The 17361-nt window shown below is 36.1% G+C and overlaps 1 long non-coding RNA gene across 1 annotated transcript in view; it reads left to right on the plus strand.

Annotated features, from left to right (window-relative positions):
- LOC148184929 (uncharacterized) overlaps positions 1-17361 on the plus strand; it is a 74510-nt gene that overhangs the window by 53570 nt on the left and 3579 nt on the right. The window contains exons 3-4 of the long non-coding RNA XR_015771940.1: positions 12660-12782; positions 13092-13157. This is a non-coding gene — a long non-coding RNA (uncharacterized LOC148184929). The remainder of the gene's footprint in view (positions 1-12659; positions 12783-13091; positions 13158-17361) is intronic.

Consider the following 17361-nt stretch of genomic DNA (forward strand, 5'->3'; position numbering starts at 1 on the left):
ACAAGTTATGGATGAAATGGTTACTTTTGTAGTAAAATATTCTTGAAAACTTAGTGTCTTGCTCACAGTTATGTCCAGGGAAGCATGAAAATTTTAATAAGAAAAAGATTTGCTTTGTGTTCTTTACATTCACAATTTCAAATTCCAATTACAAAAAAAAAAGACATTGCTAAAATGTAAACAAATATCAAGCTATCTGCAGTGTCTTGTTTAAGTTTAGTGACAAATGACTTTTTTGAAAAATGTATTTTCTCAACCCTCAGAAGCTTTACTCAGTGGGAAAGAGTAAATACTGAATAAGTTCTTGTGATGCAGACAGTTAGAATTGCTTCTGAAAAAGCTTGCCTCTTCTCTCCTTGCTCAACATGTTTTAACAGAACTGGAGTAGTTATCATGAGAAAGAAAATAATGAGATTTGAGAATCTTGAAGAGCAGCAGTTTGGCAGTGCGAGTCAGAAAAGACCTGAAGTTTCTTCTTTCTATCTCTTTGGTCAGTGTGATGTGCACTTTTCTGGGGAATGTTGAGTATTTTTCTGAATCACTAAGCTGGGGTTGCTGTGGATTCCTGAGTTTTATACATACAAAAATTTTCCTTTTGTCCTTACCTGTCCTGAGGTGACAAAGACCTCATTTCTGCAACTGGCTGTCCTTAAAGAGTTTTTGGCACACCCAACAGAAGCCCTTTGCAGTTTACTGGTGTATACAGCATAATTTTTGCCTGCAGGATTCTCACTGTTTGCTTTCTTTAATACATGTGGAACCATTATGTGGGCAGACTTGTCTTCATTTAGTGTTCACAGATTGTCCTCAAGACCATAGCCCCTGTTGAAAGAAGAGTGTTTGCTTTTCCCAAGCAGCTTTCTTGTAGTTTCTCATCTGAAGGAGCTATCAAGACCTAATTACTCAGAGAAGGAACAGGGAGAACATGAAATTATTGTGAAACAACATCCTTTTCTTGCACTACTGCTAGCAATGCAGAATGAATCGTAGACTTAGTGAACACATTTGAGAACTAATGCCAAAAAACTAGCAAGATATGAGATATAAGACATATGAAAGACAGGGAGCCATGGGCACAGTATGTAATTCAGCAGGAACACATCCAGACACACTTAGAGCAGAAATTGCAATGCAGCCTGATGTTACAGGGAAATAAAACTCTTAGAGTGGAGCAAGTAATAGATTTCTTTAGTCTAGTGACCAAAATTAAGCCTTGTGTTTGAGTGTGGGAGAAGGGCTCACAGTGACTCAATGTGCAAGGCTCAGAGATATTTTTGGTAATGCAATATTCAGTCTCAAGTGCTGTGATTCCAGAAAATGCTTGGTACAAAACTCAAATAATTACATTTTGAAGGTATTTAAACCTTTAAAAATTAGGTGACTTTCAAAATGGATGTGCTATTCCACTTTTAAATCATCAAAATGCTTCCATTTCCCACCCTGCCTGCCCGAAAGTATCAAATTTGCAGTTTCTTGTCTTGGGGTGCAGTAGAGGCCAGAAATATCAAAAATTTTCAATTTTCTGGTTTTGTGTAACTTCATGGAATTAATAGTTTATCTTGTTTATACATCACCACTTGTGTATTCACCTTCTTTTTCCCATAAAAATTTCAATGATTCATGGCAAATTACTCATCAAACATTTCTAGTGATACATATTTGTTAAAAAACCCCAAACAAACATAAAAAAAACAAAACAAAAAACCCCACAAAAGTCTCGTGATGGTTAGGTTGAACATGTAATAATTTGGTTTCCCATTTGAAATATCATGATTCCTCTCTCAGAAGATTGTATTTTTTGAAACAGGTTTATTATGACTGCTTTCTCTTTCTTTAAGCATGTGTCTCATGGGCAAAATTACTGCATGTGGAATTACATGCACACATAAACAGGAAGTATTCTGTAATAAGATAATGCTAAAATTTGACCAATTTGACAAATTTGACCAAGAATATGCATTCTTGCCTGTGCAATTTTGTTTTATGTGTAGGGTACTTATTTGTGACCATGTAAGTAATAAGGTTCCCATGAAGATCCCAAAACTAGTTCCTTACTTCAAGGGCAGGGAGGTTTTGCAGGCAGCCTAAGCTGCTTGTTCTCTCCAAGCATTCCCAACTTGTTAGAGATGCTCTGGGATTTCCAGTATTTTCTTAGGAGAGAGTATGTGTTGCCACTCTGGCAGCAGCGTGAACTTGAGCTAATGATGTCCATGTATTATTATTTTTGATACACTGAGAGACGCAAGTGAGGGAAGCAAAATGCTTAATAGTCACAGAAGTCTGGAGTCATTGTTTTTTCTTGCACTGCTGAAGAGAGCTCTGGGACTGCCTTGGGGCTGGGGAGGGAAGGCAGCTCGACATTGGAACAGAAAAGAGTTGTACATACCAAGGACAGTTTTCTTTGCCATATAGCCATATGCCTGTCAGGTTTCTTGTCTCTGTATGCCTGCCTCAGACTAGGAAACTGTAGGTGAGGAGAAGGCATGATGCAGCAGCACTGCTGAGGTGTTTTCACCTCCATGTGCTGTCACCCAGCTACAGACTGTGGTAACATCAGAACACTGTTGTGAAGGCAGGAGCTTTCACCTGGGACATCGGTGCTCCACACTCTGTCTCTCTACCCTGGCAAAACAACCTCTTGAAACTGTTCTCCCCTGTGGATGTCTTACTTGCTATTAAACTATTTCTGCTATTTGAGAACATTTTTACCTTTAGTCCCAGAAGAAAAATCTAGAGGCTTTGGGGTTTGATTTCCTGTAGTGATGTTTTTAACCTCTAAGAAAAGTGTGGGGAGAGAGAAAATGTCACATCTGTGTTGTGTAGCTAGGCTCAGATTCTTGGGAGCTTGGAAGAGGAGCATAATATGTTGATTTTGTATGGGCATGGAATTTGGATTGTCACAATGTTTTCTTGCAACATGAAATGTGGTTCATTAAAATATTTCTCAATGCTTTTATTTTTCCTTTAACAATGATGTGTTGGAGCCTGCCTCCCAGGTACAATAAAGAGGGATCAAAACAGTAAGTGCTATAAAAATAAATGCAAATAAATTAGACGACAAAACACCTTATAGTAGCCTGGAATTTTATGTCGAATGGGTTTGACAGGGTGTTGAACAAACTAAATTGCTAGTATGAGATGGAATGAGGTTTTGAGTCTCATTTTTATTGTTCTTTAGCTGTAGCTCTAGTGTAATTTGCTTTCTTATGCTGCAAAAGAAGTTTGACTCCTTTTTCTTGTAAAAAAAATTACCATGCTACAGCAGAACATAGGAAAAAGGAAAGCATTTTGGAGCAATCTTATATCAGTGTGCTGGTAATGGTCATGTATTGTCTTGAGGTTTAATTGTATTGCTGTCCTGTGTAGGTGTCCTCACAATAATCTCACATAACTACTGCTTTTTTTGGAGGAGGCAAGAGAGGAAGACTTCTTGATTTTATTTTGTGTAATTTCAAAATGTCATATACATTATGTTATGTGGTAGAACTTGAGGTTGATTTGCATTAGCACTACACAGGATTAAATGTCTTTATGGAAATAAAAGTTCGGCTTTAAAATTCACCTTGGTGCAATTAAAAAAAAGCTTGGCTTTAAAATTCAGCCAGATTTCCACCTAAACCATGTTGTTTTTTTTTGTAAAATAAATTATTTAATCTGGAGAGACATTAATTATCTCTAAAACATGAACTTCACTGTTGTGAACCAATATGCATCACACATTTCTAAGATGACTCTCCACAGAGCAATGGTGCAAATATGCCAACATTTAAAAGTTAAATACAAATGGATCCAGATGAAAGTCAATCACAGAGGTCCCCATCTGTCAAATATCTGTGTACTTAACTTTTTGCACATGAATATTAACAGGGAAGTTAACTGGATTATTTATGTAAAATTAAGCACATATGCTGAAGCCCATTTGTGTCTTTTCCTTCTCTCAAAGGACGTAAAAATGAATATTCATAGCTCTGCAGAGGAGTTTTGCAAAGATGTCTATATGTAGGCAGGTGCTTAATTTTTAAGGTCTGTGGAGTCAAAGTATTTGTGTCAATATAATGTAAACATGTGCAGAAGACTTGGCAGAATCAGTCCAGGTGTCTAAGCAGGTGTATTTATAGTATCAAACCACACTGGTTTATTCAGAAGAAAGCCATTATTTGAGTGACTTTTCAAGCTGAAAAGGCTCTGGGAATTCGAAAACGCAATGAAGTTCCAAGTATTATTAAAAGAAAAATAGTCTTGTACCAACTTCCTATTAATTTTAATTGTATTACACCTCATTCTTAATTCAGATGAGCTCAACTCATCACTGTCTGTAAATCCATGGGGTGTTTATTTTCACTCATATTTTCTCCCATGAAATGTATTATTAGCACATCATATTTGAGTCTTTGCTTATTGCAGATAAGTCTGTTTTCTATTCAGAGATAATTTAATATTCAAATAGTGTATACTTGCGCAATGTGATTTAATTCTGCAGCTTGTTTATGTTTGAAAGGCTAATGTTTTCCAAACCACAATTTAAGGGTGCATGTACTAAGGCAAATTACAGTTTCCCAAATGAGTCAAGTTGTGTAAATTGTCAACACACATTGACATGCAAAGGAAAGTTCTAAGCTGTCATAAGTTAGTTGGCCAGATAAGAGTGGGGAAACAAGCAAATCAAGAGAAATAGGAATTTCCCTGGAAAGAATTCCCTACAGAGCAGGTAAAATTGCAAGAATTGTGTAAATCACTGCAGGGAGAAGGGAAAAAACCAGTTTGTGCTTATTTATCCTCATAACTTTTCCCTCATTCAGGAAAAGAAATTCCACAAGCCTTCTATTTTAGGGGAAGGTGTTGGCACTTGGGTCCCTGCCATCAATCAGGTGATCTATCACTATTTCATCCACAGCAATTCAGCTCCTCTCTCCCAATGCAGACTGTGCATAAATAGTCTTGTTTTGCTCTGGCATAAGTGGTTCTAATATTTTACCAGGGATTTCTGTGGGAGTGGTATGTGGGTTTTTAGTGAAAAGCACCTTTCTTTGATGGGAACAAAAAAAGACCATTAGGACTTCACTCCAAATATTTATTGGGTTCTGGAAAATATTAAGGCAAATCCCACTTTTGTAAGGCATTGGTGTTTTTGCAAGAGGCTTATGTCAACAACTGAAACTAGCATAAATAAGCCTGCAGTGATTACAGCATGTTGGCACAGTAGAAACTGGGTCAACTTTAGAACCTTTAAGTGTGATACAGGAACTATTCTGGGCTTGAGTGATGTATTGTTATACTCAGTGATAAAGAATTTATAGGTTAACTAGCAGTTTCATGGATTTCTAACCATGAACTGTCTCAGTTAGTACCTTTCACTTGCTTATTGGTTACTTTTTGAGAGATTCTTAAAAAAAACTTATAGGGGTGCATATGGGCACAGCAATGCACTTATCTGGAGCTGGTGTAGATTTTCTAGTGCCTTGTGATATCACTTTGATTCTGCAAGATCTTATCTGCTTAGACAAGGCTAGCAGAGTGTAGGGTAATCAATTATTAGCGTATTACTTCTCAGTCAAAACAATTTTTACTACATGCTGTCAGTTGCTTTCAGAAGTGGAAATGATGATGGTCAGCAGCACTTGGAAGCTGATAATTACTTGACATTAGAACTAGAAGAGGAGGGCAGGGCATTCTCTAGCAATATTTGAAATTCCGTGTTGTTGTTTTAAACTCCATTCTTTCTTCCTGTGAACACTTCAGTAGCTGATCCTGACCAACATGGCAACTTATCTGGGTGGCTGGTGTACATTTTAAGGTCAAAGAGAATTTTGGTTGGATTTTTTTAAAAGTTGTTGAGGACTAGAAATTACAATGGTGAGGTGTGCACCTTACTTCATTAAGCTTACCTTACTTCATTCCCTTTAGGGAAAAAACAAAAAACAACAAAAAACCAAACCAGACAACAACAACAACAAAAAGCCAACATCAAACACAACAACAAAACAAAATAAAAAAGGCAAACTCCTCCCCCCCACAAAACCAAACCAAAACAAAAAAAATAAAACAAAAACCCCAAAACAAACACCCAGCCCAACACAAAACAAACAACCCCCCATCCTGCAAGCACAAGAAAATGAAATGTTGGGCACCTCTATATATCCAATGTCTAAATACCTCTGACTATTGCTAGAAAGTGTTGCATTGCATTGGTAGAAACAATTCTAGGATGTGAAAGGCTTGTGGAGAATACAGATGTGCTGATGTGACTTCACTCATCTGTTACCAGGAACACTCACAGACATTACAGACTTGCACTCTCATTCTAAATAAACTTTTTGTAATCCGTTGTTTATTTAATGCATAAATGAAATTCTGATTGTAAGTGAATAATACAATTTTAATTTTTATATATAGTATATATAAAATATATACTATACATACATACATATATATATATATATATAATTTAAGGCTTGCTGTAAGTTGAAATCATGGAGTTTTTGTGTTTCTTGTGTCTCTTGTTTCTTGTGTTTTTCTTGTTTCTCATTACCATCCACTCGTTCATGGCTCACCTGTAAAGTTATAACTTGTAGGGTGAGGTATGATATGGGTATAAGCTGGAGAAATCCAAACAGCAATTTTATTTTTTTTTCTGTAGTTTAAATACAAGATTGAATAGATCATTTCTGTTCCTTGATAATAGATTTCTGCAGTGGTGGGGCCAAGGAGAAGTGAAATTTCATCTCTTGCTCCTTGTTGTGTGCAAAATTACCTGGTCTGTGCCTGTCAGGGGGTCTCTGGCTGTTGCCTGTGTCGTGTCCTCCCATCCCTCCCAGGTTTGTCAGTATGACACTATCCCAACTTTAATGTCAATACTCCATTATCTTTCCAGGTCAAACTTGAATCTTTAAGAGGGAGGGAGGTTGATAAGTCTCTGAAAAAGTCTGGGTTTGTACTGATCATATCCTCTCTCGTGATGAGGCTGCAGTTTAATCTTTAGAGAAAGGTGTTGCCTGGTATTTCCCGTTCAGGGTCTTCATTATGACAGACTTCCTACAGCTACTACAGAACCACAGTTTTCTGCAAGTTCAGTAAATGTAGCTTTAACTATGGTGTAGTCTTGCTATCATATTTCAATTTAATGTGACCTTCACTGTAAGTTTATCATTGTAAACTCTATCACTTTGGAAATGCTTCTTGATATGAGTCATTCATAATATGCATACCTGCACAAAAATTGCCTGTCTCTGTATGCTTCATTATTTTGTAACATATTAAAATGTCCAAATGTGACATGTGGAAAAAAAAACCCAGAATGAAAATAAAATGTCCCTCTGAATTACAGACTTCAAAGGAAATCCTACCTGCACTGGCATTAGTTGAATTTCTGCTTTCCACACATACCTATTCTGAATTATGCAAGTGCTCCAACTCAACAATTTATTTTTCTCATTCCCTCTTTTTTTTTTTTTTAACATGTGGAGTCCTATATCTATTTTTTACAGAGTTATGAGTTTTTTCTCAGAGTATATTTAAAACACTTCTTTGTCTCTTTCTGCTGAGACCTTTCTTGCTTCTTTGTCTCATCATAATCCCTGAAACCAAATGCATTAACCCCTTGTTGCCTACAGTCCAGCTGTAAGTAAGAGTAAACTTAAATCTTCTTCCTCAGGAGAGGGAAAGATAATAGGTTGTTTCAATCAGCTTTGCATTATTTATATTGCAGAAATGCACAGATTTCTAACATTAAGAAGAATCAGAGAGCAGAACTGTATGTCAGAGCCCTCCAGCCAAGGAAGGGGATATATTATTCTTACGTGAGAAACATAAGGATAGTCTAGCCTGTGCAAAGTCCTAAATATCGCAAATACTTCTCTGAGAGATATATGTGCTCTTACTCCTTAAGGAAGTTTCTGGAGTACACTGAAGATTAGGACCTAAGAGAAAAAAAAAAAAAGAAAGGATATGTGCTGACTTAAAATGGGATCCAAATTTTTCTGAGTAATTTCTACTGTGGTTTATTACGAGCAAGTAACAGCCATATTTGGTGAACAGTGAAATTAAGGTTTAGTAACATTTGGGATGCTATTTAAAACCTTGTCACTGAATAATCTGTTTTCAGGTGGACTGGGCTATGGGCAGTGCAGGAGGATGGGAATTCTCAGGTTTTGAAGAATGCTGGAATTACAGGGCAGTGTGGTAGAATGGTCTAAGCAACACTCTAGGAAACAACTCTTTGGTTGTTTGATAAGCAATCAGAGTCAAGTTGTCAGGGAGGGTATTGTGCAGGAAGCTGGAGTGGGTGTATCCATAGCACTGTGCAGACCTCACTAAATCCCTGTGTGGGTACATCCAGTGCAGGTGAAGTGTGACCACACACTTGATATGAGTATCCTCTAGCAATGTCCGTTCCAACCAACTGGACAAAATTCCTGCTGGTAGCTGCTCCCTGCCTGAGTGAAAACAACCCAAGAAGCTCTAAAGGCTGCTTCCCCTCCATTGTGCCTAGGATCCACGCAAAATCTGGTTTGGTTTGCTTGGCTATGTGATTTTCCTCTGAACTCACCCTCTCAAATATTTAACTTTGATAACTCTTCTAATTTTGCTCTCTCTCTCCAACTTTCTGATTCATAATGTGCTTGTAGTGACTTTATTGTGGCAAGTCTTAACTAAAGCAATGTATGGCTGTTATTCATTTGCCTTTGTATGAAAATACTTAGGAAGCACATCCTTAATTACTGATTTTTCTTCATCTGGAATCTCTTGGTAATGATATTTTTGAGGTGGGAGATGTTAATCCCTTTGTTGAGATCAGCCATATGCTCTTTTCCTCTGATTATAATTACTTTCTTTCTATAAATTACCACAGTGCTATTGAATGTGCCTTGGTGAGGGAATTTGCACTTTGGCTGGCAGGGAAAATGTTACAGGTGTGAACTGTGATGTGTAATAATCTTTATAAGAGCTGTCTGATTTCTTTTTGACAGTTTTTCATCAAAACTGTGCTCTTATTGAAGTTGAAATGTTAGCAGAAATGAATTAGTCTGACAAACTTTGAAAAGAAAAAAGTTTAAACATTAACTTTTGACAACTGACTTATTTTCTCTTGACTTGAACTTTTAATATTAGCTATCAGTATACTTAATATCATATGCACAAAAAATTTGCATTTAAGCTTTTGTTCATCTTGTTGTAATCCCTTTCTCTGCTCTAAGACAAGTTTAAGTAAAACTCTGTCATTTCTGGAAGATGTCCCCCAAACCATCCTTAAAGTGTTCAAGTCTTTTACCTCTGCATATGATCTGTTCTATTATTTTCAGGTTTTTTCCAACTCAGAGCAAAAATAAATGTTCAATTTTCAATCTTAAAGTAGGAAAACTTTCAGTTGTATGCCAGCTCAAGAGCAACATCTTGTCCTTCCCTTTTAGCCAGTGATTCCTTCATGTTGTGCAAGCTGAGTAGAGCCAGATTTACTTTGATTTAGTAAAGTCTATGAAGGTCTTAGGTTTTGCTGGGAGACTAAAATACCCCAAAGAAACAAACATGCAATTTTTTTTTCTAGGAGAAAAAGATGCCTTTGCTTTGTGGAGATCTTCTTTGTTAAAACTAGTCTCATTTATGTGTGTAAAATTACCACTGAAGTATTACTAGACATTCAAAAGTTTGATTCACAATTTAGGTTCTGGTTTTCTCCAGTAAAGTAGAAGGTTAACTGTGCATTTCAGCATTTCCTGTGATTTTTTTGCTGTCTTTAATCCTTCTAATTGCAAGCTGTTGTCTTCTGCCTGAGTCTGGTTAATACGCTTCATTTCCCTATCTTTATTCTTTGTGCTGCTTTGCACAGCTATTCTGAGATGATTCCTTTTGGAAATCAGTGAAATTAGTTTGATTTGGATTTTTCATTCATGAAAAGTTCTAATTAGACAAACAGTCATCATCAAAACTTAGACTGGCACAATTGCTGCTCTAGGAATTCTGGATCTGAATCAGCCTTGCAGATTCAGAGGTCTCCTGCATTTCTGGGAGTGTGCTGGAGACTCCACCAAGGGAGTGAATGAACATAAACCCTTGACTTCATGAAATTTCTCACTGTAGCTTAAGTTCAGAGCCTCCAATGAGCTGATGTGAAAATCTAGGAGGAAAATCATGACATAAAACTTTATTAACTCTGTGTGGTTTTTTTTCTGCCTGGTGGAGTAAGACTGAAGGAGCCCTCTTTCACGCAGAAATTTGCCTGTGTTATGCAATGTGTAATGACAGATTCACTGCAAGGCAAGCATATGGACATGGATTACAAAGTGCATGTTACATTCTAAGTTGGTGAGGTAGATGATTCCTTCATAATTTGTTCCTTAGTTATAAGTGGCTTCTCAGGCTGCATCTCTCTGAACTGGTAATAAAAGTGTTTCTTTCTGCTACCGAAGGTAGCATCATCTTGCAGACTTTAAAAACAACCTAATGGCTGAGCTTCTGTAGTCTTACAGGTAATTTTTGTAAGGCCTAATATTTAGCATTTTACAAGTGCTGGTTAACAATCTCTACCACTACTGACATCTACTTGTATGTCTGGCAGACTGCAGGGTGATCAAATCTAAATTGGATAGCCTGCTGCATAAGGGAATTAAATACCTGTGCACTATTACCTTCAAATAAATGGTGGCTACATGGAAGGATCCAGGGGAAAAAAAATAAAAAAAAAATAAAAGTGATGTCAGAATGAAGTTCACCAAAATCAAAAGATTGTGACTGTTTTAAATTTTAAGCTATACAAAAGAATTTAATATATGGAAATTTGTTTTTAATAAGCGTGTTTCATTTTCCAAGGCAAAAATTAAATCATACAGCTTTTTTTAAGTATGCACATGTAGTAGCAGACATGACTTTGTGTTTTCTTATAGGAAATAGCTAGGATTTTTAAGGCTGTTGAAGAGCTCTAGGCTATATTTAAAATCAGAATTAATGCATATTCCAATCCCCAGCATGCCTTTGAAAATATCAAACAGCATTTATTAAGTGGAGAAATATAAACATGAGGTCACATTTCTCTTTCTGTAGGCATTAAAAGATCAAATTGGGAAAACAATTTCTGACCATGAAACAGAAGAAATAGTTATATTTCTGTTTTCACTCTACCTAAAATTAGGCTAACTTGTCCTGGTGAAATACTTTTTTCAGTTTGAAAGAAAAAATGATTGAATTAATCCAGATTTTCAGGGCATGCATCACTCCATCCCAGGTGCTACTGAGGAATGATGAAGATAATTGCTCTTACTTGATCATTTGCCTTTTTAGTACAAATGATGTTATGTTTAGTAGTAATTCAGGATGACCTGGCATTTATGTATTCAGATTGAACAGATGAAAAGGAGAAAAAAAAAAATGCAATGAGGTCAAAGCAAAAACTCATTTTTATTAACCTGCAATGAAACCATTTTCTGGAGAGGGAAAAATTTGCAGCAAAATTGAAATGTTCTTTTTTTTTAACAAAATAAAACTAAATTTATTTGAATTTTCATATTATAGGAGCTCTAACTGGATATGTTCTGCTGTTTATGACTGCGTATTAACCCTGAGTATTTCTGTTTTATTTGGTACTATTAGGAGACAGCTATGCTGGTGATCAGTAAATGATAAAAATGCTGTCTGTTCATAAATTCATTATTTTGTGTGTTAAATTTTTATACAGAAATATTCATTGAAGTTTAATGTAATGAAGCAAAATATAAAAATGGAAATAATAGATTATAGTGGATATTTAGAAGTATTTTTGTTTTGGGTAATCTCTAAACTTGTGCATCTGTTCTGATTTCAAACATATCTAATTTTGAAATGTTGTAATACCTGCAAGTGTAGTTCCCAAACACTCCAGTTCATTTTCTTGTCACTGCAGGAGACATTTGTTATTGGCAATCTCAGAGGAAAGCTATAGTCTTGAGAGGGAAATGAAAAAGGTAATTTTCATTAAAATACAAAACTTGCATAAAAATTTGAGACTACAGCCAATTCAGCCATGTAAATAAAGCAGATGTTTTCTTGTGATAAAACCAGGAAAAACATGGCAGAGAATTAAAAGACCTGACTTTTTATGCTTGCTTGAATGATTATGCAGATTGCAGGCCAGTGAAATAACAGATCCAGAGCACATTTGTACTGATTCTTCAACATCTCCCTCTATATTGGGGTTTCTAAATGGGTTTAACAACCCATGACAGGCAGCTCATCTCTCATACTACAAATGATGATCCATGTACAGTCAGTGACAGAGAATGAAGTCCATCAGAGATGGGAACGGTGGCACAAGGTGTTCAAAACTCATTTCTTGGAGAGTATTGGGTGGCATTTAAAAATCCCAGTACTTCTGATTTCAGGAGGTGGGCCTTTTGATGAAAAAAAAAGAGGGAGGACAGATGTTTTTAAAAATTTTTTAAATTGTTCTGAAAAAGACATTTTGGAAATTTTCTCAACTATCATGACTAGGTTTTCCATGAAAACCTATTAGGGAATACTTTGAAGCAGTATTGCTCAATATATGCTTGTTTGTTACTTAAGGACTGTGTGTGAAAGATCATAGAATTGTTTGGGTTGGGAGAGGTCTCTAGGATCATCGTGTCAAACCATTAGCTTAGTGCTGCCACCACTAAATCATGTCTGTAAGCACCACATGTTTTAAATACTTGCAGGGATGATGATTCCACCACTTCCCTGGGCAGCCTGTTCCAGGATCCTGGCCCGGGTGGGGACAGCCAAAGGACTCCTCGAGGTTTCGGATAAGTGCCAGGATGCACATGCCAGCAGAAAAGGCAGTAGGTTGCTCTTTCAAGAAAAAAAGGACAGCAAGATAAGACATATATATTTCTTGAAGTGAAATCCAGTGCTTTATCTCTGTGGATTCACCAATTGTGGTTAAAATTAAAAGCACTGATAGCAGTGGGAGAGAGAGGATGTGTTGCCTCACACAAAGCAGAAGGTGAATATGGAGACTGAAATAAATAAAATAAAAATAAATAATCATAAAATAAAAGTTACTGTACATGTTTTTTGAAGGCCAAATTTCAGTTACTTTATTGCAGTCTTTAAGTTGACTCATTCCTTTTCCTTCTGTTAATTTTTAGGACCAGCTCTCCTGCCACCTAAACAAAAAAGCTCAGCAAAAAAAGCTTCAATAAGATTGCATTCATGTAAGTATTTTATTTAACTGCTGGGGCCGAGGTCTAAAATGCAGAATGGTGTACTGTGTATCACAAATACCAGATATGTATGGTATAAATTTTAATGGCAAAAAGCTGTTTTAATTGATATTAGAAGAACATTACAAATCTGAAAAAATCATACCACTTAAAGCATGTTTTGCACATTAAAGGATATAGGTGTACACAGATTACATATTTTAAAAAAAAATGTGAAAGATGAATATAGAAAGAGTCACTTTTCAGAGTTGTCAGTCACATTTTTTATTGTGTAATTACAATGGCTATACCTTCTCCTCCCCTGACATATTTTTTGAAAATAAAAGCAGTGGCTTGGAGCTGGAATAATTGGAAGTCAGTCTAAAACTAAATTTAAAATATTTTTTGTTCCACCAACAGCAGCAGCAACAGGTTTTCAGTAACACATTTATTTTTTGGCATAAATGCATTTAGAAAAACTGATTACACATCTGACTGGTGAAAAGACAAAGGAAGAACAGGATAAGTTTGTTTTCGCTTTTAGACAAAAATGGAAATGGAAAGATTATTTAACCCCTAACACTGTCACCAACAGAATACAGTTTATCAGATTATATTCTCTTGTGTAAAGTAGGATAAAGATTAGCCTGTAAATAGAGTATTTTATTATGGGTTTAAAGGGTCCTTCAGATATACAGTCACAACTAAAATCAAGGGTTTATTCATTTCTCTGGAACCTTAAAAAACTCTTCCCATCCTCGATATCAATACATTTTCAAGTATTCCAGGTCTTTTTTATGAGGATGTTTTTAAATGTTAGGATAGTATTTTTAACTCTGACCACCAAGTATGACCTTTCTATATTTCCCTTGGAGAGCAGTGGGGAAGGTTGAGAACACAAAAATCTCCGTAAAAGCAAAAACTTTGAGGGGATTTTGGAGCATGACATTGTTTTGCTGAGACTTGGTGTGACAGCTATGTTTTCCATTATGTATCTTTGTGCTATATTATAAAGGTTATATATCAAATTTTATGTATTAGATAACTAACACTTAGTAGTTACTCACCTGATACTATTAAATTTAAAAATTTTACCATGTTAAATACCAATTGAATGTTTATATATGTTGTCCCTTTCTTATCTATCACTTTTTTTTCTTTAATTAAACAAATAGTTGAAAAGGCTCTAATTGTTATGGATATGAATAGAAAAAATACTTATTTTTGGAGTAGCTCTTTAGAATTGCTCTTTTATTCTAATTTGTGAGAAGGTGACAACAACACTATGAAATAAAAATTGCCAGTTCTTTGATACAAATTAGTTCTTTCTGCTTTAAAATGTGATCTTAAAAAGTTTAAGGTAGTCCCAAATACTCAGTCTTGAGAGTTCTCTCTGAGCCACTGCTATCCCTGATTAAGCCAGTTTCTAGACAAACTGGGAGGTCTCAGGAAAACGGTTCACTCCCCTGGAGAATGTTAAAATAAAAGTTTTGGAAAAAAAACAGGGGTCTAATAACATTCACTCGTGGAAGATAAATAAAGGCGAGATTAGTGGTATTTAAAGAAGTATGTAAAGTATATGCAATTATCTTTGAAAGAGCCTTTTTGCTGAGGCAGATCAAGGGCAAAATATTGCCTTTGAATGTCAGCATGTAAAAAGAATTGCTGCAAATTTAAGTAAACATGGTTGCTAATAATGCCTGAATTTAATTTTTTCCTCAATGCATTTTTTAGTTCTGTATGTATTTTTTTTTACCAGAAATGGAACTAAGTAGTTGGTGAAACTGTTTTTTTTTTTTTTTTTTTTGGTGTTTTGTTTGAATGTGTTCTTTCTTAGTGCAGTGTGAAAATGGCACAGAGGAACTAAAAAATAGTCTCTGCTTGATACTGGGATTTGAACAGCGTTTGAGAGTTGAGTGTTTTTTTCATGTATGTCCCCCTGCCTTGCCATATACCACCACTGAAATGTGTTTATTGAAAAATCTGCATGCTAAAATGCATAACAATCAACAAGAACAAAACCCTAACAGTGTCTTTTATTGCTATTTATTATTGCTTTATTTTTATCTATATGGGACTAAATCATGTAGAGTGTATTTTTATATATGTTATATATAAAAGAATAAATTATTTTTCTTTCAGATACTGCAATCTCTCTTAAGATTGTGCATATCAATTTATCTCTTTCCCAACTGCTGCTGGAGTTCCAGCTACTGTTCTGACACTGCTGTCTCTCAAAACATCTGCCACTCTTTTGGAATAAAGCATAATTACTTTTAGCAGTCTTGCTTTTCTCTGTCAGGATCAGGAGGTGCAAGTGGCAATAGCTGCATATTAATGTCTTTATTGTGTATAAGACATTTGGATACTCTTTCTTTACCATGGCAACATATTGCCCTTTAATGGTACAATTGGCTGCTGTCAGTAAGAGGGAGTCATACCCATAAATTATCAAGGCAGGCAAAGCTGCTGACTGCTCTTGTAACCTGGAGGGCTGAGGGGAACTGGAAGAAAATGACAACAGTGATGTCAAGCAAAGCTGACTGATGGAGAAAGGAGCAAGTAGAGTTTGGAGCTACTGGCACAGCCTTGATGATTTTGAGCATCATCTTTTCCTTCATTTAGGTTGGTGGTATAAGGGAACCCTGTTAGAGACCAGTGATAATTGTAGCTGAAAAGACCAGTGTGGTTGCTTTTGCCAACATAGGAAATAAGGAGGGTCCTGGGTCTGCTCTCTTGCAGTTATCACAATGGTTCTGATGCTCTGCTTCTGGTCTTCATAAAGTTTCTGGGTCTGAGACTTAGCACTACAGTCTATGTGTTTTAATTATGTGAAAGGAGAAATCATCCAACAGTTCCTTTCACCTGGGGATCCAGGTTATGATGCCAATCCTTTAGATATCAGACTGACCTTTAAATCTGTACAAGAAAACACAGGCTAGCCAACACGTATTGAACTTTGGCCTTTGCAATGAATATTTTACACCCATGGATTTGAAATGGGCTCATTTTTTTGCAATGTGTTATGTTAAGTACAAAGGAGAAATCAAAGAACAAACGCTTATTACGCCACTGGCCAGAAAGCCCATGTCTATAGAGTTATTTCTGGACTTATAAATTCGTATCTAGGGACAGATCTAAATGATCTAATTTTTAGAAGTACTGAACAACTCCAGGCACCAGAGAACTGATGACTTACAAAGAAGAAAGGGATTGAAAGCATGAATTTGGATCCCTGCAAAGCAAAGGCTGTTATTTCATATTTACAATTCCACAGAACTCACATTCTGGCAATTGTACAGACTTTTGAAAGAATCTTGTAATTTTCTAGGGTTGATATGAGTTTTAAATCCTCTAAATGAAAACACTAACTCACTGAGAATATCCATGTTCAGGAGCATGCATATTCTCCTTATTTTTTGTTCCACTAAGGAATTCACTGTGAAGACTTGTACAACATTGTACATCTTATGTTCTTGAATTTCTTGTTTTTCATTAAGCTACTTTCTTAATCTAGTAAATATCCCTTTCTTCTTCCCTCTCCTCTCTCCTTTCTCCTCTCTCCTCCAGGTGAGGGTTGGCCTCTATTCCCAAGCAACTGGTGACAGGATGAAAGGCCACAGTCTCAAGCTGGGTAGGGGAGGAACCTCAGGGGAGATTCAGGTTGGACATCAGGAAGAATTATTTCATGGAAAGTGTTGTTAAACATGGGAATGGACTGCCCAGGTGGAGTCATGATCCCTGGGTTCAGGAAATGACTGGATGTGGCACTTAATGCCGTGGTTTAGTTGACAAGGTGGTGGTCAGTGAAAGGTTGGACTCAATGATCTTGGATGTCTTTTCCAACCTAAATGATTCTGGGAATGCTTTATAACAGTTGTCTCTGCAAAATCTATAACTAGGCAAGGTATTTGTAGAAATTTGAGATAATATTTACTGCTGGGTATTAGAAACACAAAATGCATGGGTTTTTTAAATATGTGAGCTAAATTTCCTAAGTTTAGATTTCTATTGCTCAAACTCTATGGAGAAGAATTTAAAAAATATAGAACTGAATGAAGACCCAGGTGTGTATCTGCTAGGATTGCTGAGACTTTTTCAATAATGTGTCACTAGAGCTATGAAATAAAAACCAAATTTGTTGAAATAAACATTGATGTTTTGTGCTGCTGAAGTGTCTGTTTCTGCCTTTGTATCTAGAACAAGTCTTGGCCTC

Source organism: Pseudopodoces humilis, chromosome 2 (genome assembly GCF_049639895.1).
Source record: "Pseudopodoces humilis isolate 2021_Gansu_Grassland_sample_001 chromosome 2, ASM4963989v1, whole genome shotgun sequence".
NCBI lineage: Eukaryota > Metazoa > Chordata > Aves > Passeriformes > Paridae > Pseudopodoces > Pseudopodoces humilis.